This window comes from Arvicola amphibius, chromosome 8 (assembly GCF_903992535.2).
Source record: "Arvicola amphibius chromosome 8, mArvAmp1.2, whole genome shotgun sequence".
NCBI classification, from domain to species: domain Eukaryota; kingdom Metazoa; phylum Chordata; class Mammalia; order Rodentia; family Cricetidae; genus Arvicola; species Arvicola amphibius.
In genome coordinates this window covers 117,364,431-117,386,901 of record NC_052054.1, presented here as the reverse complement: position 1 = coordinate 117,386,901, position 22,471 = coordinate 117,364,431, and the positions used below count along the sequence as shown (strand labels likewise).

The window sequence follows — 22,471 nt, the reverse complement described above, 5'->3', positions numbered from 1 at the left end:
AAGGGACGGATGAGAACTACTGCTCATTCTGGTTGGGAACAGTTAACGAGACTGTGATCGGGCTGAGGGTGTAGCTCAGCTGTAGGGCATATGCCTTCCCCACCCTGCAAAGTGTGAAGATGAAGTTGACTGAGCTCCCATCTGCAGGAATGCCTGGGACACAATGCAGCGGGGCCACTGTGCGTCTCAATGCACTCACTGACACGTCTCCACTCACCGAACCCCCAGCTCCACCCTGTGATGTAAGTTCCACTGCCGGCCCCCTTTTATGGAAGAAACTGAGAAACTGCAGGATAGAGGAAGGGGTTGATTCCCATCTAGGCTGGAAGAATGGCTCAGTGGTCAAAAATGCCTGCTGCTCTTGCAGAATACCTGGGTCGGATTCCCAGTACCTACATGGTGGCTCACAACCATCCAGAACTTCAGAATATCTGACAACTTCGTCAGACCTCCACCATATGCACATATATGTGTACATACACACGTGTAGGCAAAATACTCATACACATAAAGCAAAAATAAAAAAGCATTTGAAGATCCCATCTACCATCAATCAAAGACAACTATTCAACGGCAATTTCCATCAAAACACTGGTCTAAGATTTCCACCCTTTATGTAGTATAAGCTTCAGTTACCTGAAAGCCATTCCTGCAGAAACATCTGACCCACAGATGGCAGGGGCATTAGTGAGCAATGACAAGACTTGCCCAGAGCCCCGAAAGCCAGAATTCCCTAAAGCAGGGCAACCCGTCTTCACGAATCTCCTTTAAGACCATCTGTGGCAAGAGGCAGGAAGCCCTTCTTGTTCCCAATTAGACAGCAACAGAGACTTGAAGCAGGGCCAGCCCTGAGGCTGGAGCAAGCCTGGCTGCAACCAGCATTGTTTAGCTCCCTGTGACGCATATCCACTCCAGTCATGTTTCCTTGTTCCCGGGAAAAGCGCAGGGATGCACACTGACAGGGAGGCAGGGAAGGAAGGCAGCAACAGAACTGGCTCTTGTTGCTCGGAGAGCAGGCAGGTTGGAGATGAGGAGAGAAAGTACCCATCAGATAGAGACTTTGTGACCCAGAGACACCCACAGACAGCACCCTGATGACCACACACAGCTCTCAATGCCCCAGGCACCACACACTCTGCACCCAGCACACACACCACCACACCACTTTGCCAGATGCAAAGTCACTCCCTGGCCCTCTGGCCCCACCCCAGAACAGGCTCACGAAGGCACTGCCAACATATCCAGCTGCCTGTGTGACCCGGAGCACTGAGGAGCCGGAGCCAAGTGCAGCGGGAAGCCAGATGTGGGAAAGCGGCAGATGAAAGTGAACCGGAAGTTTGAGGGGTCCTTGGAGCACCGTCAGGTCTCTGAAACCCCACCCATCCCCAGATATCTAAAGGAACCGAGCCCTCTACTGCAGCCTGAGGCAGTAACAGATTACCCTTAAACTTGAACTTGCTGGTTGCCTGGGCTCTGCCTATCCTGTAAGAACAGAAGGGAGAATGTTCACACACACACATACACACACACACACACACACACACACACACACACACACGTATGCATGGAAGGCTAGAAGGGTCAGAACCAAGCATTGCCAGCAGGTTTGGGGTAAACAGCTTCAAAAGCATGCAAGCACCAAAACAGGAACTTCAGTATCAGGATCCACTGTACGTGTGATCCTTTTTAATCCACCAGATACAAGTGATTCCCCCTTTTCCACCGGAAGCCACCTAAACTTAAACAAGAGTTCATCGGCCAAGGTCGCACAGCCAGGAGGAAAACTAGATACAAATCCAGAAGTACCGGACTGCAAACTCTGTGCCCTTTAGCCTGTCCACTGCAAGTCAGATGCAGCTGCTGACCACGCTGAGGAGGGGTGAGAGCCCAGATGGTAGTGGGTAGGACTAGTACAGCCGGAATCAGAGGGGGCACAGATAGGGGCATAGCCATGGCTTGGACCCTGCCAGGACCCTTTCCTCCAAATAATAATAATGAAAGAGGTGGAGGTGGAGCTTGAGTTCTGAGATTGTGATTCAGCAGCCTTTGGGGAGCATTCCAGCGCTCCAGCCCCACTCTTGGAAGTCTAAGAGCCCCCTGCCCTAGAGACACCAAGCCATTACTCACAAGTTACTCACTTTGCCTTGGCATGCATCCTAGCAAGTCAAACCTTCCACTTTGGTCCCTGAGAGTGGCCACGGAGAAGCCAGAAGATTCATGGTTCCCCTCCCTCTAGCCAGAGCATCCCCACCTGAGTCATAGGGACACACCAGACACTGGTCTGCCCACAGGAACAGCTGCTGCCCTCTGCTCTGTTCCAAGAAACAGATGCCTAAAGGAATGGTCACTGTCCCCAGACACAGAACAGCCCAACCCAGGACCAAAAGGGAGCTTCCCAGCATCTCTGCCAGTATCCCAGAGAATGCTGGAAGATACCTGGGAGCCCAGCCTCGACAAGAATAGGAGCCTACATTCAGAAAGCTCCATGGCTGGAAGGGAAGAACTCTGCTAGGCCCAGCTCCTCATTCCAGATGCTCAGAAGGGGAAATTAAACTGCCCAAAGTTGCACAGCATCAAAGTGGGCAACTAGCGGCCTGACCCCACTCCTAGCACCCTGAGTTCCTCCATCACCTTCAGCAACACCTCCCCTACCTCAGATAGGTACAGTCTCCCTAAATCTACTCTCTCTCTCTTGCAGAGCTGCTGCAGTCCCCACAGTGGGAGTAGCAATTCAGGAAGTGAAGAGGAAGCCTGGGGATCCTGCAGCCAGGTCAGTCACTAGGAGAGCTGGGGGCTCAAGCTAGCGCCAGAAGCAGGCATCAGTCTTAAAAGGCAGGAGACAGAGTCCAGGACCTCGGGTTACAGGCTGAAGACCAGGCCCTCTGACACAAGACAAGGAGTGGAATTTTTGGGGTCCCAGCTGGGGAATTTCAAGAGTCCTGGCTTCCTCCTGCTCACCTCTCCTCCTTCATTCCAACCCCCTTCACCCCTAACTATCAGGGTCCCTCTGCTCCCATATTCTGCTCAGGCACGGAGCTCAAGGGCAGCAACTGCCCCGTATGTAATGTAGTTGTCTGAGGGTAACTAAACCATTGGAGGAGTTCATCCATCTCTTGGGTTCTCCCACCTCCCACCCTCCCTCTAGGTAGCTGCTAGTTCGGCCCTAACCAGAAGCCCCCTCTCCCAATCTGCTCACTGCCCTGGCATCAGTAACAGCAGCAGCTAAGATGGCAGAGGTTACAGAGTGTGGAGCAGGCCAGCCACACTTCTCCATTTCTCACTTTTCACAGTACAAACAGTAAGCTATCCATGTTTGCACTTCCTGTCAGAGGTAGAGTCAGGATTCGAAGCCAGACGGTTTGGCTGCCAAGCCTATGACTTAACCCCAAGGCCACACCACCTTAGGATAATCCCCACTCCAAGAAAAGAAGGTCCCTGAGATTCCCTCTCCTCCTTTATCATACAGTGCCCTGAGCACTTGTAACTGTGATGTGCTGGCCTCTGGCCTTTGAGACACTCAACATTCCGCCTGGCTTTAAACAAGCCGCCCTGTCCCCACCCTCACCAGCCACTTATATGGGTGCTGCTGATTTCCAGGAGACCAGACTAAGGGATACTCTTGACCATTCATTTGTTCATTTATTCATTCATCACAGAGGACCTACTGTGTTCTGGGACCCACAGTCACTCTTGGCCCCTGCACTCCATGCTCACTCCACCTCACTTCAGCATAGCTCACTAAGAAGCCTTGCTGGGGAGGGCTCCACAGCCAGCAAGCTCTGGTCTCAGGGCACAGTAACACCAAGAGGACTTCCCAGTCCTAGGGGTGAAGGACACAGGTGCGGAACACAGACAGGTCCTGGCTGGAGCTCATCCCCAGGCCTCCCCGTCCAACCCCTTCCTAAACCTCAACCTCATCATGACGCTCCTATGTAAACTTCCCTCTGCTGCTCCCTACTTTGACTTGGCCCAGGAAACCTCCCACCCCTTGCCACCCAAGCAAGGCCTCTGGGCTCTCCCCAAAGCCACTCTTTGTCACAGGTTCCCTCTTTAAACCACAGTTACTGTGCCAAGCGTTTTGCATACGGAATCTTGTTTCAACTCCCCCACAGCACACAGGGCTGTGTGGAATGTGTCCCTCATCTTAAGACACAGGCACTGAGGCCCAGCCAATGTCACATAGGGAGTAAATAGCAGAGCTGGAAGGCACAGGGAGTCATGTTATCCATCCTTACATGCGTGCCTGCCCCATACCTGAACAAGTCCCTCTGTGAAACTCCTCAACCCTCCAAGTTCATCTCAGATGGCCTCAGCTACTCCACCAACTCATGTACACGGCTTCCAGCCCCACTCCTGCAGCATTTTGCAGAGGCTCTGTCTACGTCCCTTTGTCTCCCACTAGAAGGTGTCTCAGTGGCCTTTCCAGCCCCATATCTGGCACCCTGCCTGGCACAGAGTGGATGCCCTAAAAGGCTGTTACTGTGAAATCAGGATAGCCCCCAGGCCCAGCTGGATTGTCCCCAACTCCTGGCCTCCTCGGCACGCTCATGGGCATTGCCGGACCCAAGGAACCCAAACCCAGCAGCCCATCTCCTCCAGACCCAGATGGCAGGCAGGCAGCCAGGGCCCTGGTCTCGTACTCCCCCTCCTTAGCCCAGCCCCTCTCTGCTTCACCAGCTCTGCGATTCTGGGAGTCTCAGCCGGTGATTAGGGCCCTAATCAGGCAGGACTTCCTGCCAGCCACTGCCAGAGGTGGGGGCGGGGCGGGAGAGAAGCAAGGTCAACCCAAGGTGAAGTTTCACAGCCAGGGACTCAAGGAGCCACCCCCACCCCCCACTGGCAGATGCCCTTAACAGGCCTCCAGCACACCTCTCCAACCCACTGGCTGCTAGGTGAGGGCACTGAGGCCCAGAGAGGGAAGGGAGCCAGGCCAGCCTGAGCACCACTGGAAGAACACCATTCCTGCACTGCCTTGGGCCAGAGTTCCTCAGCCATAGTCCTGCCCCCTGCTACCACCAAGCCCAGCACTGAACCTCAGCCCTCTCCCTGAAGAATGGCTATGGACCAGCTGATAGCCCAGGCTGGTGGAGGATGTGTTCAAGGTGAGGTCCACTCCTCATCTCTCAAGGATCAAAGGAGCAGAGGAGCAGGTCCAGAGGAGCAGAGGAGGGAAGCCAGAGACAGCCCTCCCAGCGGTCATCATGACCAGCCGAAGATCATTCTTCCTTCAAAGGAACTCTTGATGCATTTTGCAGCTGCAACTGGGCGGGCCAAGGGTCCGGAAACCGTGTTCACCTCTGACCCAGTGCAGCCTCAGCCTCCTGGGTGGGGAATCTCTGGGTGGGTAAGAGAGCAAGCCAAAAAGCTGATCCTTGGTGGAGGAATGGCAGAGATACCAGAAAACCATGGACCCCAAAGAGGGTAGAGGCCTGAGAGGAGGAGTGGGAGTGGCTAGAAGACCTACTGACCAATCACCAAAGCTCTCAGCTCCTATGTACACACAGGAAGGGCTGGGGTGGTTATTCCCACCCCTGACCAACAAGGGACTGAGTTAGAAGGTAGCAAGAGAGACGTCAGACTTTCAGAAGTCCCGGAGGAGGATCTAAGCCAGTTTGCAATGGTTACCAGGGATTCCCACTCTAAAACGTAAAACTCCCTATGGCCAAGGTCAAGGATAGCCTGTTTTGGAAACAGGTTAGGCCCTTGCCAGGCCTGGGAGGTTCTAATGCAAACAGTGGTTGTCTGAAGGGTGGGAAGGAATCCCCAAGGGACTTGTTTACTGGGATAGCAACTTTCTCAGAATCCTCCATAAACACATATCTGCTCTGGCTCTCTGGGGAGACAAGTCTGAGGTCTTGTCAACTCTAGGCCTTCCTCCTAAGGAGGCAAAGTCAGGGAAGGAAGACCCTGCTCTGCTACTAGCGCCCCTTAAGGGAAGCCCATGACTCTCTCCATTGTAGGGAAGAAACAACTATGATCAGAGAGAGCGGGGCCGACCACGAGGCAGGCTCTGGAATGAACGACACCCACTAATAAGGACACTTAGCAGTGTTAACTAACAAAGTGCTTTGGCTTGTTTTGTTTCGGACGTTTGTTTCTGAGGCAGGGTTTTTATGTATCCCAAGCTGACCTTTGAACTTACTCTACAGTCATAGACGATCTTGAACCCCTGATCCTCCTGCCTCTACCTCTCCAGGGTTGTCATTACAGGTGTCCCCCACCATGCCAAATGTATGCAGTACTTGGGAAAGAACCCCAAGTTCTGTGCAGGCTAGGCGAGCATGCTACCAGCTGACCCACACCCCATACTTTAAATAAATGAATCCATTCAACCTCTATGCCTGTGCTATGAGGTAAATACTACTGTCCCATTTTAGAGAGAAAACTGAGGCTCCAAGAGGCCTAATCTCTTGTTGGTAGGTAGGAATGGCTGCCATAGGTAGTCCCCAGTAGGCTGGCTCCAGCCTCATGCCCTTCCTCTGCCTTGCTCTACACTTTAGTGGGTAAAAAGCAGCATTGTTTGTAGGCTTACAGATCTTCAGGAGGCCTGTCCCAAACCCTCAGTCCTCCAGCCTCAGTTGGCACCAAAAGCATCACCTGGGAAGCAAAAGACATTGCACAGCCATGGAGCAGCAATGCAGCCAGGAGACAGACCTACAGATGAGAGCAAGGGACACTTGCAGCAAATCAGTCTCACATTCACTCCAAGAGGCTAGGAAGGTCCCGGGAGGGAGTTTCCAATGGCAGGGGTTGGAGAGCTCGCCCACAGGGGCCTCCTGTAGCTCTCATCTGATCAGATCCCTGGATCCACCCTCCTGCGCAAGTCCCTGACCTACCCGGTGCTCAGGCCTGAGCTGCAAGCTCAAAGCCCTAAAAAGGCAGGGAACACACAGCCCAGCAGAGCCCTGCAGAAGGAAGGGCCAGTGACTGTCCCAGTCTCCTCCCATGACAGGTCCAACTCCCTCATAGGAACCAAGGTGAGGACAAGGAGGGATGTGGCCAGGAATCAGCTACCCTAGAGACTCCAGCTGCCGGCACAGGGAGGCAGCCCAGCCTTTAACGCTGGCATCCTTGCCACCCCCACCATTCCTTTCCCAGCTGGCTTATGCCCACACCTCTACATGCCTAATAGCTCTGGAAAGCTAAAAGCCAGCCAGCCAGGGAGCCAGGGAGCCAGAGGCCTCAGGGGATAATGCTGGGGACAAAGTGGAAGCCTGTCCCTCCCCAGTATCTAAAAACAACCTTCTCCCTCCCCCACGGTCATCCATCATGTTCCCTTCTGATTTGTTTTCTTGGGGGGGGGGGGAATCTTCTGACAAATCTCTATCCCGAAAACCTCAGTTTCCCTTTCTAGGGTTAGGAAAACTTAAGTGAGAGGCAACAATGAACAACCCGCAGCTCAGTCTATGCCCTCACATTCCTCCCCTGCTCTCCCTCATCACTAGGTCCCTTTCATCCAGAGGAAAAATGCCCTGATTAAGAAGCCTCCCCTACCTCCTGGCTGTAGACAGGGATAAAAGTTAGAAAATGAGAAGGACTTCCCCTTCAGAGGAAGCCAAAAGGGTGAGAGCTACTGACCTGGTTGGAGGCAGAGGGCCCTGTACAGTAACCTCAGACTCTGGGTCCATGCTCAGGAGCAAAGGGGCCACAGGCATCCATATAATGGATGGTAGGGAGAGACAAACTGAGTTAGACAAGCTGAGCTAGAGCGGATGGAGTCCAGGGAGGGTCCTAACCCCAAGGGAAGCCATCAGGACACACACACACACACACACACACACACTTCCCTGTAGGAAGCCACACCCCCAGCATTGAGTTGGGGAAGTATCATCCCCCATTGCCTCTCCTTCCCAGGGAAAACAGGTTTGAAGAGGCCACAGGGAGGTCACCTGTTCCTCTCCTACCCCTCTGAGAGTCTCTTGAGAACAACAAATGCCCTTGGCTTTTTCCCCTCCCCCACCTCTACCCACACACACTGGTTATTACACAAGCCACTTAGTGAACACTTGACAACAGTAAAGTATCTGTAAAGAGGGAAACTGAGGCCCACCCCTGGGTTCTCCTGAATCACAGAGTCTGACATTGCTCTTGGGCTACGCAGGGCAGGCTTTCAGAATGCCCGACATGGAAACCAGTCCTTGTCCTGTGACATGGCCGGGCAGTGGTGGTGCACCTAATCCCAGCATTCAGGAGGCAGAAGCAGGCGATCTCTGTGAGTTCGAGGCCAGCCTGGTCTACAAGAGCTAGTTACAGGACAGGATCCAAAGCTACAGAGAAACCCTGTCTCGGAAAAACAAAACCAAACAAACAAACAAAAAACCAAAGACCTGTGACACATGGCTCCTCACCCCCATCACACTGTGTCATATGGCCCAAGGTTCCAAAATCCAGCCTTCGAGGAGTTAAACACAGGGCCAGAGTGGCCATCAGGAAGCACCTCACCACAGCAGCAGTGGAATAAGCAGCTGGGGGCAGACTGGGAGGCAGTCAGTCCGCTATGGGTGCCAGGGAGAGGCATATGCAAGGGCTCTCTATTCCCTAGTGCGGTCAGCGAGGGTGACCCTGTAAGTCCCCACCCATGCCCGAAGCCTGAAGCCACAACTCTGACCCCCCATTCCAAGCCCCCATTCCAGAGTCAGAGAACTCCCCAACCCTAAGAATCCCAGGACCTCAGCATCCCCAGAGACCTCAAAGGTCGTCTTTCTCACCACATCGCAGCGCAGGAATCCTTCACAGTGTCAGCTTGTCTGACTGCTCCCTGCAACAGGCCACTCATTACCTTACACCAAAGCCCACCCTCGCACTAACCAGCGAGAACCTCTTAGTTCGACCCTCATTCTTCCCAGGCAAATCTCCAACCCCACCCTTTCCTTGCTCCCTGAATGAAGCCCATCAATGCTGGGTGCCCCCAGAACAGCCACCTCCTCCCTGGTCTCCCAGGTGCCTCATCTCAGCCCACTCCTTCTGGCTATAACCCCACACTGTGCTCTCCTCGAAGGCTCTAATGTAGTTAAGTTAGGAAGTATGGGTGAGGGCTAGGAAAAGAGAGTCAGAAGTTCAAGGCTAGGACTTGGGGAGTCAGAAAGATTCCTAGGTTATCTCCTACACCACCCAAGAATCCTCAGTTTCAGATCAAAGTCCTGCCCCTCACCTATTCACCCCTCCCCTAACCCCTCCTCTCAACTCCTTCTCCATTGACCGTGTTGGGAATCCAGTGTTGGGGGGTTCTCCTACCTGGACACTCTCCCACCCTGTTTTGGGTCAGAGCCATTAGGGCTAAGGATCCTTCGGCTGTAGTAAGCTTTGGGTCTTGGGGAAAACCTGGGGTCTGGGAGACAAGAGCTGCTGGCCAGCTGGCAAGGGCACGAGGCACTGGAGGCCAAGTCTGAGCCACAATGGTCCCCACCCCACCTCCAGGCAGCTTCAGGAAGGGAAAAGGGCCCTCCCTCCCACCTCCCACGCCACCTCTGCTAGGCCACACAGAAAGGGTTTCCAAGAGAGAAGCCTCCGGTCCCCAATCATCAGAACCCCACTTTCCAGTTGTCCCTCCTGTTCCCACCACAACTGCCTTCCTGACCTCACGATCCTGGAAACTTCCCCAACCAGTAACCATCCTGTCCCCAAACCCTATCCCACGCCCCTGCTAAGAGCCCAGCCAAGAGCCCAGCAGGCTTCTCTGCCCACCCCACCCCCAGTCACCCCCTTTTAGTTTCTTCTACTAGGACACAGGCCAGCCTTAAAACATCTGGGCAGGCAATACTGGCCCTGGTCCTGAGGTTAGCTGAGGGTGGCTTTTTCAAGCTTAGTAAGGGGTAGCAGGCAGGGACCAGTGCAGGGGGACCCTGTGTGTTCATTAACCACCTGGATTAGACATTTCTGCCCAGAGGGGTGAGGAAGGAATGAGCCTAGTGGCTGGGGGAGGGGTAAGGGGCACACATGCCAGGATGTGCCCATGTCAAGGGAGCATGGGGCCCATGCAGAGAGGACAGACTGATGCTAGAGCTTTTAACTTTAACCTTCCCCTGCACACAGATCTTGGGGGGCAGAGAGAGAGCCCCCAAAGAGAGGAAGGAACCCCCAAAGAAGTTCTAGCCACTAGCAGGGAAAAGACTCATGCTCTCTCAGTCTTCTGCCTACCAGATTGCAGAAGAGACCCCCTCCTCCTTTACCTCTTTGCCTCTGGTGGTAATGGTCCCTTCCCGCTCCCTGTTGTATAAAGCCTTATTAACGCCAGCAACTTAGCTGCAAACAAAACTCTTCCTGGAGCTGGCTCAGCGCTTGCAGGGACAGCCGCGCCCCAGACATCCCTGGCAGACCTGGGGAACATCTGACAGCTCCAGGGCTGACAAGTTGGGCCCCCAGGGGCTAGTTTAGCCTAGAAGTGTGACAGGGGAGGGGTTGACCGCACCTTCCCCAAGTTCAGGAGAACGTGACACATCAGTGCGTGCAGACTGCTGGGCTGTTTGTATCCCCTGCACCCTTGCTCATTCACACACTCACTGACTGCATCCGCTCACCTTTCCAACCGAGGAGCCACTGGGTGGCAGGCCAGGGCGGTGGGCAGTAGCAGGGCGGGTGGCTGGGCTGGCAGGAAGCTGGTGGCTCCTGGAGAGGCGGTGAGTGAGCTTGCCCAACAGGACAGAGGTAGCAGAGCCAGTCCCAAGGCCGCTGCTGTGAGCGAGCGAGTGAGCGCTCCCAGGGCGCTGCCGGCTCCCTCCCGGGCGGGCGGACGGGCGGGCGGGCGGGCGGCCTGGGGCACCGCCTCCTTCCCGGAGTCAGCGCGTCGCCCCCCACCGCCGCCTCCTTTAACCCCTGCTACGCTCCGCTGCACAAACTGTACTCCACCAGGCCCCAGGCCGGTACCACAGTGCACCTGGGTAGGCCAGCTGTCCAGCAGCTCTCAGAGGGCTTAGCAAACAAGGGTGCGAAGGGACAGGTAAGAATAAAGATGCTAAGAAGTTGAGGAGCCCATAGAAAAGACTCAACTGTGGAGTCGATGCCAAAGGGTTACTGAGTGATGATGATGATGATGATGAGGAGGAGGAGGAGGAGGAGGAGAATACACACACACACACACATTTAAAAAAAAAAAAAAAAAAAAAAAAAAAAAGCTGCATTTCCAACACACTTGGGTACCAGCTACCAGCCATCTCTCCTCTGAAACCTGCTTTTTCCTTGGCTGTCAAATGTGACGTGACAACCTCTGGTTTTTTTCCTGGAGTGAATTAGGACACACACGACCTTATACTCAAAAGTCACTAGAGCAGAGTTCCAGATCACAAAATGCATGCTTCCACTCTCTTTAGAATGCATCCAAAAAAAAGTAAAATGATGGAGCCAGGGGGCAGTAATCCCAGAACTTGAGAGGCAGAGAGACAGGCTGGGAGTTCGAGGCCAGCCTGGTTTCAGCACAGCAAAGACTACACAGAGACCCTGACCCCCCCCTCCCCAAAAAAAAAGTAGGATGATGGAGATGTCATACAATCATATCTTTACCCCGGGTACTGTTTCCAGGGCTCCTGGTGGACACCAAAACTGTGGATAATCAGATCCCTTATATGAAAGGGCAGAGAGTTTGCACAAAGTGTTTACACAGAATTTAGGCACAGATTCCTGTATGACTGATTTACAAATACAATCTCATCCAGCCTAGGCTGTGCCGGAGTAGCTGTTTAACTAAGTCTGACCTTGGTCTCTCCATCTTTCCGCCTCCACCCTCAGTTCTGGGATTACAAGCAGGGGCTACCATGCCAAGTTTTATGTGGGACTAGGGCTTGAACCCAGGAACTCCCGCACGCTAGGCAAGTTCTATCCAATTGAGCTACATCCGTAGCTGCTCCACTCCTACTTGCTTTCAATCCCCGCTAGAACACTTGTAAAATCTAGCCCTGTATAAACACTCTCTGTAAGTAATAGCTTGCTGAGCTGTTTAAGGAAGAACGACCACACTGTGAAGTCCGTTTTGTTCAGGACAGTCACAGGTGTCTTCCCAAATAGTTTCAATCAGCACCTATTGATTCTGTGGAGCAGAACTCACCAGTTTGGAGGGCTAATGATAATGCCAAAACGTTTGCTGAATCTAGACAGTCCACCATACAATCATTCCAACTTTCTGTGTCTCTGAAATGGGTTTATACCAAAAATAATAAAGGGGAAAGCACTTTAAAAGTTTGGATCAATGTATAAATAATAGAAGCAGACAGGCATCTCCTGAAAGTGTAATGGTCACTTTTTTTTGAGGCTGAATCCTACTATGTAGCCCCAGCTGGAACTTGCTTTAGACAAGGCTGACCTCAAACTCACAGTGATCCTCCCACCTCTGTCCCTGCCCCTGCCCAAGTGCTAGGGATAGTTAGCTTAAGTTGTCAATTTGACACAATCTAGAATCACCTGGAAGAGGTTCTCAATAAGGGATTGTCTACATGGGGTTGGCCTATAAGCATATCTGTGGGGATTGTCCTAATTAAGCTCATTGAAGTGGGAAGACCCAGCTTACCATGGGTAACCCCATTCCTAGGCAGGAGTTCCTGGACTGTATAGGAAAGGAGAAATCAACAGAGCCAACTGACCACAAGCAAGCAGGCAAGCAAGGATACATGCATTTGCTTCTCTCTGCTCTTGACTAAGGATGTGATATGGCCAGCTGTTTGAAGTCCCCACCCCCATTGATGATGGGCCCCTCTTTCTCCCTTAGGCTGATTTGTGTTAGGGTATTTTTCACAATAACAGAAATGAAACTAGGACAGAAGCGGACAATCACTTGTCACACAGCCACCTCATGCCAGACACTTGAAGAAGGGTCTACGGTCATTCACTCTGCCATCACAGCTAAGGACAGGCACCTGACAGCAGTTAGGGGACATGACCTGTCAGAGGCCAGGCAGGACAGCCAATGCCAGGGAGGAACTTGAACCTGTGCCTGCTAATTCTGACCCCAAGCCCTCCATGGCGCCATGTGAAGGGTTCATGCCTTGCGCACATCTGAGCTAGTCACTGAAATCCCTGGGCCTCAGTTTCCTCTGATGTGCATAAATTTACATCCAAAGGACTTTGTGATGTTTTTATTCATTCAGCCAAATCCTCCTCTCCCCCAGGCTTCAGTTCATACCAGGAGTAGAACAGCAGGGGTGCAAAGAGGGGGAACAGGGCTCCTGATCAGCTGAGGTCAGAGCCAGAAGAACCAGCTAATACCCCCCGGTAAGAAGAAAACCTCTTGGGAATAGAAAAGGAGTGCTTCCTTTAAAATGTATATGGGAATATCATCACCCTTCCCCTACGCCCTCTCTCCTTCCTTCGGAGAAGACAACCCCCCTACACTGGCCCAGATAGAAATGGAGTTCAAGCCCCCACACCTCCAGTCCCAGCATGTCAGAACCCACAGCCCCACAGCGGCATCAGTCCAGCCACTGGTGTATATACGCTGTCCAGGGATGACTGGGGACACTGGCTAAAGTCTCCTCACCAGGCCCAAACCAGTCTCCCACTCACTGCCTTCGCTCTGGGTCAAAGGTGATCTTGGATCCCCCTCAGTCTGCTTAATTCCTGTTTTCCTACCAACACCCAGACTAAGGGACCCCTCTGGAGCCTGGACATCCCCTTCCAGTTAGGGAATTAGAAGATTCCATGTCAACTCCAGCACTTTTGTCCTCTTTCTTCATGGGTTAAGTCGCATACCAGAAACATGGAGCCCCTCTTACCTCAGGCCCCAAAAGCTCCTTTAAACCCATAACACAGTCTCCCAACTGACATCGGTCATGGGCTCCCAGCGTCAAGTGTGACCCCAGCTCTCCCCCAGAAAGTTCCAAGGGCTCTGAGCCCTCGAACCTTTTCTCTCTCCATCCTTCAACTTTGACTTCCGTACCTTTCTCACCCAACTGTTTCTTGTCTCTGCTGGCATTCAAACGCCAGCAAGCTTACCACGTTCTCCTCCCTCCACCTCACAGCTTGAGTGGGAACTCCATGTCGTGACCCCTCACTTCTGGCTGGAAGTTAGCCAGTGATGTCAAACCTGAGCAGCTCTGGGGTACCCTTTTTGTGACCTCCAGTGCAGTTTCTTTTGTGGACTGTCGTTTGTTTTGAAGACAGGGTCTCATAAGTGCAAGCTGGCTTCAAATCTGCTATGCAGCCAGAGACAATCTTCAGTTTCTGATCCTTCTGCTGCAACCCCTTGAATGCTCAAACCCAAGTAAACCTCCATGCACAGTGGGTAAGCACTCAGTCAGTGGCACTACATGCCTGCCCTTCAGGGCAGTTTCTACGGCCACTCATTTAGGGATTTTGCCATTCTGAATTCTGAACAGGACCCTCTTTGAGAAGAGAGAGATTGAATCGTGACCTTCATGGTGGCTCTTCAATAGCCTTCTCCTGGTCCTGCTGATTCTGTCTGTCATCTGGCCCTACCTAACTATAAGAATTTCAAACCTTTATCAGGGATAGGGTGTCTGGGGTGATAACAGTGACTTGAGAGGCAGCCCAGGGGAAGAAGGTGACATCATACTAAAGGCCTTAAGGGAGCAGTCTCATCAGTAGTGAGCAACCACCTGAGAGGCAGCCATGGGGCTAGAGAGTGAGGTAGATAATTGGCAGGAACATGGGGCCTCTAGGGCCACTGTGAGCAACTGCTCTTGGGTCTCCCCACATCTGCGTGCCTGTGATCAGAGGGAATGCAAGATGCATAGCAGGAACTGGGCAGTAGTGGTGCACACCTTTAGTCCCAGCACTCAGGAGGCAGAGGCAGGCGAAGCTCTGAGTTCGAGACCAGCCTGGTCTATAGAGTATGTTCCAGGACAGCCAAAGCTATACAGAGAAAGCATTTCTTGAAAAACCAACAAAAACCAAATTGATGCTATTATCACTTAGGAAAAAAAATCCCATCCTCCAAGAAGGACCCTAGCTTTCTCAAGCTGCACTACCAGGCAGGCCTCCTCTGGACCCGCCACATTTGTGCCTGTACCTCCCAGGTATTGAGCGAGGACAGGCTAATTTGTATTTTTCCTTTCCTTTCTCTACTTTTTCCAACACCCAGCTCAAACGTAGTACAGTGAATGTGAAATGAATGGACCATAGAGAGACGGCCTGATGGATGTTCGTAAATGGGAAACGAGGGGGGGGGGGGACACTTGAAACATCTAAGTGCAGCGCTGCACTCCAACATGATAACTGGGCAATCGTTTATCATTGAAGCTGCACAGCTGTGGCAAGACCATGTCTGCAAGGATGTAGGAAGCATCACATTGATACCCGGAGGCCCCAGACGCCTCTTGCCCTCCCCCAGGTCTGCAGCAGCATAGAGGCCCCTCTGAAGTGCCCACCCTCCTCCAGATATCCAAGCCTTTGGAGGTTTCTCTCTCTACCTATGCCCAATGGCAGCCCTTCTTTCCCAGACTGCCTGCTTCCATACCTGAGTGGATCCTTGAGCTCAGAGGGTCCCTAGGAACATGCCAGAGGAAGTCAAGGAGCTGGGGGGCTTCTACAGAAAAACCGGCCTTCTTCCTGGTTTCTAGGAGCTATCCACAATAAAGGCACTTTCTGAAAAAGCCTACTTCTCCCTTCTTTCCTTCCCCATTGCTTCTTCAAACTGCCTAGGTCTTCCCTGCCTCCCTTCCTCTAGGCCCTGACAACCAAGGTTCCCAGGGCTTCCCAGCCCCCCTCAAGCCAGTCTTGCCCTTTCCCTCCCCCCTCCCTCACATCCCCAAGCCTGGATTGCACATCTGGTTCCAGTTGTGGTCAGTCCATTCAGGGGCAGGCCTGGAGGTTTCTCATAAAACTGAATAATAACCAGTGTTGGAGCCCCGTGGAGCTGGGGGAAGGGAGAGCAGGAGGCTAACTGTGAAGGCAGAGACAGGGTGATCGTGGACGTTAGGAGACCAGACCCCAAGAAGGAGCTGGCAGTGCCTGGCACCTAGCAGGGCCCACAGGATGCTTGTTGCTGAAGACAGACCATAGAAAGATACGGCAGGGAAGCTGGGAACCGAGAGAGGGGTACAAAGAGGGGGTCACAGAGAACCAGAGGAGAAAGGGGACAGAGCTGTGGGTGAAGCAACAGAAAAGCCATTGAGAAGGGCAGGGAGAAATGAATGCCCCATGTCAGACCAGGTGCTGAAACAGCCACTTCCATTGGAAGAAGAGGGGAAAGGGGGACAGAACAGGGGACAAAGGACACAAGAAGCAAAGAAAGTCCAATGACAGAGGCAGGACACCAATGGGTCAAGACCCAGTGTACTGAATGCAGTGTCCTGGCCTCACAGCCCCAAGCCCACAATGGTGGGTCCTCCTGGAACTATCCTCATATCTCCCTTCATGGCACTTTAATCAGCATCTAGTGACTATCTATAGGGAGGCTCTCCCAGGCCCCACACGAACACCATGAATTTCTAAAGGCCCAGGGAAGTCTGGGAAGTGACTAGGATCCTGTCTGGTCCTAGACCTGAGCTCAGAGCCCTTCTATAGGATCAGCCAGCATTTGAGCATAGCCCTGTTGCCCCAGACCTCAACTGGGAACTCCCAACATCCTCAGGGTCAGATCAAATGCCCTATAAGAAAGAGCACCTTCAACATCTTCCCATGATGGGGAAGTCACCCATTCTAGCACTTGAGCCCTGTTCTGCTCCATCTCGGACTCTGAGGGGCAGGGACCAACATGTAGGTCCCAGAGGGAGGGCACACTTGGGTATAGCTCCTTGTCCCTCAAGGGACATGGGGAAAGAGACTGCTCTGGGCTCTGACTTATCAAAAGCTCAGCTGGCTGCAAGCCAGACCCCAGGATCACCCTCCACATCAGTCACTGTCGTGCATTTGAGCTGTGCCTCTCCCGCTGCAGCTAAGAAAGTCTGAACTGTCTCCCAGGAGGCTTTCCTCAGTGTCACCCCTGAGAGACATCTTGCCAGGGCCCCTGTAGAGGGAACCCCTGAAGCCACACCCATACCACTGTCCCCAAGAGTTCCTTTCTTCTTCCCTTCCAGATGCTCCTGAGAGCCAGCAGCCAGCTGTATTTGTGTCTTATTTACACATATTTGCATCACCTCCGGGAATTACACTTGGTAGGGGGACTGTCCTAGTCTCCGGTGGACAGCATGGTCAGGAGATGCACTGGGAAAGCAGTCTGCCCACTCTTCTTTCCCAATATAGATGGTGTGTCCCTCCCTTAAGACTGCTTCACTTTCCAGTCAGGAGAAACACTCGGATCCAGCAGCCTTAGGGCCCAGGGAAGGTGAAGACTTTGTATCTCCCAGCTACAGCCTTCTCACCAAGCCTCTCTGATGGCCTCTAAGGCCCCCTAGATGTTCTTGGGAGCACAGTCCTAAGCAGACATTAGTCCTTGGCAGAAGTCACTGCATATAAACCCCTGGTCTCCCCTGAGAAACTCACCTTTAAAGCTGGGGGTCCTCAGGGGCTTCCCTATCTGTAGAACAGGATTCCTCATGGGTATCCCCTCCCCCTCTTTTCCTTCCCTCATAACAAAGTCTCTTGCCTGAACCTGGATCCTTTTAGGGAGCCTAAGACCCCCCTCCTACACAGAACCATACAACCCCTAACCCCAAAGTCTAAGGAACCCGGACTACATGGGTGGAGGCTCCCAGCTCCAGGAAGGTGTTGGTGGAATCACCATGACATTCTTGGAGATGGGAAGTCTAATGGATTCCTAGCCAGCACAGGGGTGCTGATTAATAGATCAATGTCAACTTCCTGACTTGCCAAAGGGCTCTGTCCTCTGCCCTGGCTTGTTCAACATACTTATCAGTAATGAGACGGAGATGTGGGAGGGACGTGCAAGGGGCGGGATGAGAGAAGAACTCAGACACCAAACTGAATGAAAACACTAAACTGACTTTACACATGGGTCAGAACTAGTAAGGGAACTTCTCTCTTGGGCTACTGTCCTCAACAATGACTCCAAATGATAAACATTAATAATAATTCAGGCCAGGAAAATTCCAATATTTAAGGCAAAGAGAAGTTCAATTTTGCTAACAGTACGATACGGCTGTCCAGTAATAAAAATATGGCATTTAGTTCCAAGGAAACAAAAGCTCCACATACTCCGTGTTAATCAGACCACCAGCGGAAAGTCGGGTTCTCTTTTATACCCTTGTGCTCTTATCAGACAGGTATTTATTAGAGTCACCAATGTCTCTAAAAATATCTGATGGATACTGGCACAAGGATCCCACTTTTATTTTAGATGACAAAGAAAAGATGAACGCACAGAATCAAATATGTGCAGACGGCCTTGGGAAGGTCCCCATCTACTACCACTCCTATCTCCACCCAGTATCTGTGAGCCCCTGGGAACCTGGACCCAGTCCCCACTGACTGCCGGAGAGGCAGAAAGGAACAGGAGCAGCAGCTACGAAGGGGACAGAGCTGTGGGCAGTGGCCTCTGGGGCGTGTGCTGGCCACACCACAAACTGACCTTTAGCAAGGCTGGCAGTTGAGCAGAAGGGAGGGGAGGTGGTCCAGATGGTGGCTGAGCACTTGGCTGGCACATGCTGTCCCAAGTAAGCCATGGCACTAGCCAACTGGCCTCTCACTTTCCGGGCTACCACTGGTCCTTTCAGTAGCCCTGTGGGAATTGGCCCCAGCTAGATACCTGTGTCCAAAGTCTGAGGTTACCTGCTGCCCCCAGCCAAAGCCCATGGTGACTCTCCCTCATTCTCTCTCCCTTCCTCTGTCCCCTCCCAGCTTGTCTCTGGTGGCTTTCATAGCCTCCAGCATCCTCATTTTCACACATTATCCCCTTCCCCTCATCCCACGCTTCCTGTCACAACCCGACTCTCATCCGTCCAGGGTTCTACTCGAGACCTTGTTCCAGGCTGGATAGTCAAAGCTGCTGCAGGTGTTTTAGTGAGCTCTCACTTTTAGGACTTGCGAGAGCTGGAGATTTCCCTCCTGAGGACTCTGTTTGGGATTACACTACACAAAACAAATAGTTTCGTTTCCTCCACCCTGAACTTGGATGTCAGCCCTTCTAACATGGCAGAACCAGGGAAACCTGGCCCTGGTCTGACACTGGAGGGCAAAGCCCAGGTCTGGATATTGCACAGACTGCCTCTAAAGCCTGCCTACCTATTTAGGGGCTGTGTGACTCCAGGAGGGTACTTAATGGCTCTGAGCTCTGAGTGTAGGGTCTGGGATAGAGCAGTCCCCAATAAATGTTAGCTCTCCCTACATCCTCCCCTTACCCTGGAACCACCCTTACCCTGGAACCATGACTCGTGTGTGTGTGTGTGTGTGTGTGTGTGTGTGTGTGTGTGTGTGTGTGTATACATAGTCCATATTATATAGTCCATATATATATATATATATATATATATATATATATATATATAGAGAGAGAGAGAGAGAGAGAGAGAGAGAGAGAGAGAGAGGCCCAGTTTAATGAATGCTCAGATGTAGCAAGTGCTTTTCAGATGTCTGAGTTCATTGTTACTCATTCATTCCAAGCCTTTCAATAGCCCTATGGGCCCTGGGCATGACAGTAACCAGCTTTTCAAGACTTGGGAGGTTGAGTCAGGAGGATCATGAATCTGAAGCCAAGCTAGGCTACATATTGAGACCCAGCAACAATACCAAAATGATAGGGACTGACTGGTGTATTTCCTGTCCATAGCAAGACCCTCTTTGGCCCAGCAGAAGCTCAAACAGCCTCTGCTTGCCCACAGCATCCAAACTCTTTCTCCCCTCAACACGGCTCCAGTGGGTACAAACCTGGCTCCTGACGTCCTTGCTCTGCTCTAGAGAACAAAACCCCTGCAAAGCTTTACCAGAAACCACACCTTTGCACACACATGCACACTGTCTCCCAGGATAGTTCTTCCACAGGCTGGGCATCCCTACTCAGCTTTCTTAATTTCTGGATCTTCCCACACTCCAATGCTCAGCTGTCCCTCTAGTTTGAACCTGCTCCAGTTAGCCCTCGTTCATTCATTCATTCATTCTTCACAGACTCTGAGAGTTGCTTGTGGAAGCTCAGGCCACCAAGCAAAGCCAGAGAGAGCCACTGTCATCAAGGCAAACTTGGTCTTAAAGGCAAGAGACCCCAGAGAAACAGATACACAGAAACCAAGCCACATACAATAGCACAAGTGGTGAAAAGGAGGAAGTAGCCTGTGATGGCGGAGTCCCTGAGATCTAGAAGCCCCTTAGACCTGTATGCTAATATACACTCACCACAAACAGAAACTGGTATGAGCCGGGTGGGGGTGGCACATACCTTTAACCCCAGAACTTGGAAGGAAGAGGCAGGCCTATCTTTGTGAGTTTGAGGACAGTCAGGGCTAGAGAGTGAGTTCCAGGACAACCAGAGCTACACAGTGAAACCCTGACTTGGGGGGGGGGGGGGCGCGGGGAGGGAAGGAGGGAGGGAGGGAGGGAGGGAGGGAGGGAGGGAGGGAGGGAGGGAGGGAGGGAGGGAGGACAGATGGATGGATGGACCTGTATGAGCCAGGTCATGCGTTAGTATGCCTCTTCTCACCTGAATGTGGATACTGGCCTAAGTTCGCCTTGCACAAATGAGGGGCACACTGACAGCTGAAGCCACTTGCCCAAAGTCAGTAACCATGAAATGACAAACAAATAGAGGTAGTGGAAGTTGACCTCCAAGACCAAACTCTCAGTCTGTGGCATTATAATCTCTAAAGGTGTCAAATGGAGCATTAAGATGCAGTCCCTAAACACAGGTATACACGTGTACGTGCACACACACACACACACATGCACGCACGCACGCACACATGCACGCACGCACGCACACATGCACGCAGCAGTGGCCCATCCTGTCAACACCCAAACTCCAGATTCTCAGCTTCTTCTTCCACTTGGATTAGGCTGACGTCACCTTCAGACACTTGACTTTTCCTCTCATGGGCTGAAGGGTGAATGAGAGAGGAAGCACCTCCTCCCAGAAGGTGAACTATGGCTCCTCATGTCACCAATAAGACTACAGATGGGGCAATAGGGTCCCCAAAATCTAGAAGTTCGCTAAGCTCACCTAAGGTCACCCAATCTGAATTCAGACCAACCCTATCCTTCAGAGGAAGTTGAAATTGAGGCCCAGAAAAGATGAATAAGGAGTCCTAGTGGACCCCGGAAAGGAGCTTTAATCCAGAAGAGATTAAGGCCTCTGCACCCCAATCTAAAGAAGAGGCAGTGTTGGCCCTACCTTTAATGGAAACAGAAGCCTTGAACCCATGAGGGACAGTGCAGCTCACAGTCCCAGGGTGGAGAAAGGACCACATTCCCGCCTTCTGCAAAGGAACCAGAATGCAGCTGGGCAGGAGAGGCAAAGGGACAGCAGCTGGAGTCCCTCGTCTGGGTGCTCCTCCCCAGGGACCCTGTGGGCGATCGCTTCTTGGAACATTGTGTTCAGGCTGTGAGTCTTGGCTGGAGTAGTCCCCCCTGGCATGTCTCCAGTTGCCTGTTTAATAATGTACAGCCAACCAGCCATTAACTGCACATTAACAAAAAAGTCAGTGGTTGTTTTTGTTGGTTTGTTTTTGGGGGGTGTTTTGTTTTGTTTTGTTTTGTTTTTCTCCCTTCTTCTGGACAGTCAGTAGTGATTGTGAAAATATGTTTTCAGGGAAGGACTGGCCTCCAGGGCCACTGAGACCTCACCTGCTTCTGCCCTTTCCCACCTGAACCCACCATGCCCAGGCACCAAAGTACCTGCTCCACCTCCACAGTGCTGGCGACACCCTGGTCTGCTCCCTGGAGACAGAACGTGGGAAGTTCTGGCAGGGTTGAGTCAGGACAGAGGAGCCGTACTCCGAGGGGGGCCCAGTGCTTCCGAGGAATTCCAGAACTGTCTGGTCAGAGCTGGGAGCAGAAGGCAGGAGTTGGCAGCCCCAAGCCCCACCAGGTGTGAAGAACTAGATGAGCACGTTCTTGTGGCCTGGCCTGGAGAAGGGAGCAGGAATACTGGGCCTCCTCCTTGGGTCCTTCTCTGGCGCAGCAGCTCTGTTCTCTGTTTGAGCTATAACCCACAGTGGATCCAAGGCTAGGAGGGAGATAGAACCAGCGCCAAAGCTCCAGGGAAGCTGTGTGCTGCACAAGAAGGTTCTAGGCTGTTGCACCCTCGAGCCTGGGAAAAAACTGCCAAGATTTCCTTCCTTCCCCAAGCTAGCATATTGCTGCTACTCTGAAACCTGAGCAAGATAGTGTAGCATGGCACACAGCAGCCAAGAGTAGAGTCAGGTCCTTGTAGCTCTACTCTGGTCTCCTCACAACCCTAAGCCATCAGACCTCATGTCTCCCCTGGACTTTTGTTTTCTTGCTATAAAGGGTCCCTTACCCTGCCCAGTAATCCCTGCCAGGAAGTAAAAGCTAGGGGTCTAGAACCACGGTGGTGACAGAGATGATAGAGTAGTAACAGAGCTGGTAGTGATGGTGGAGGTGGAGGTGATGGTGGAGGTGGAGGTGATGGTGGAGGTGATGGTGGAGGTGATGGTGGAGGTGGTGGTGGAGGGTGGGTGAT

General features: G+C 52.4%; 1 protein-coding gene across 5 annotated transcripts in view; it reads right to left on the bottom strand.

Moving 5' to 3' along the window:
* Tns1 (tensin 1) overlaps nucleotides 1–22,471 on the bottom strand; it is a 215,067-nt gene that overhangs the window by 117,789 nt on the left and 74,807 nt on the right. Inside the window, exon 1 of one of the 5 annotated variants that reach the window (XM_038339637.1) lies at nucleotides 10,518–10,698. The exons of the other annotated variants lie outside the window; for them this stretch is intronic. The gene's annotated coding sequence lies outside the window, so the exon portion shown is untranslated. Of the gene's footprint in view, nucleotides 1–10,517; nucleotides 10,699–22,471 lie in introns of those variants that run through there. 5 annotated transcript variants of the gene reach the window in all.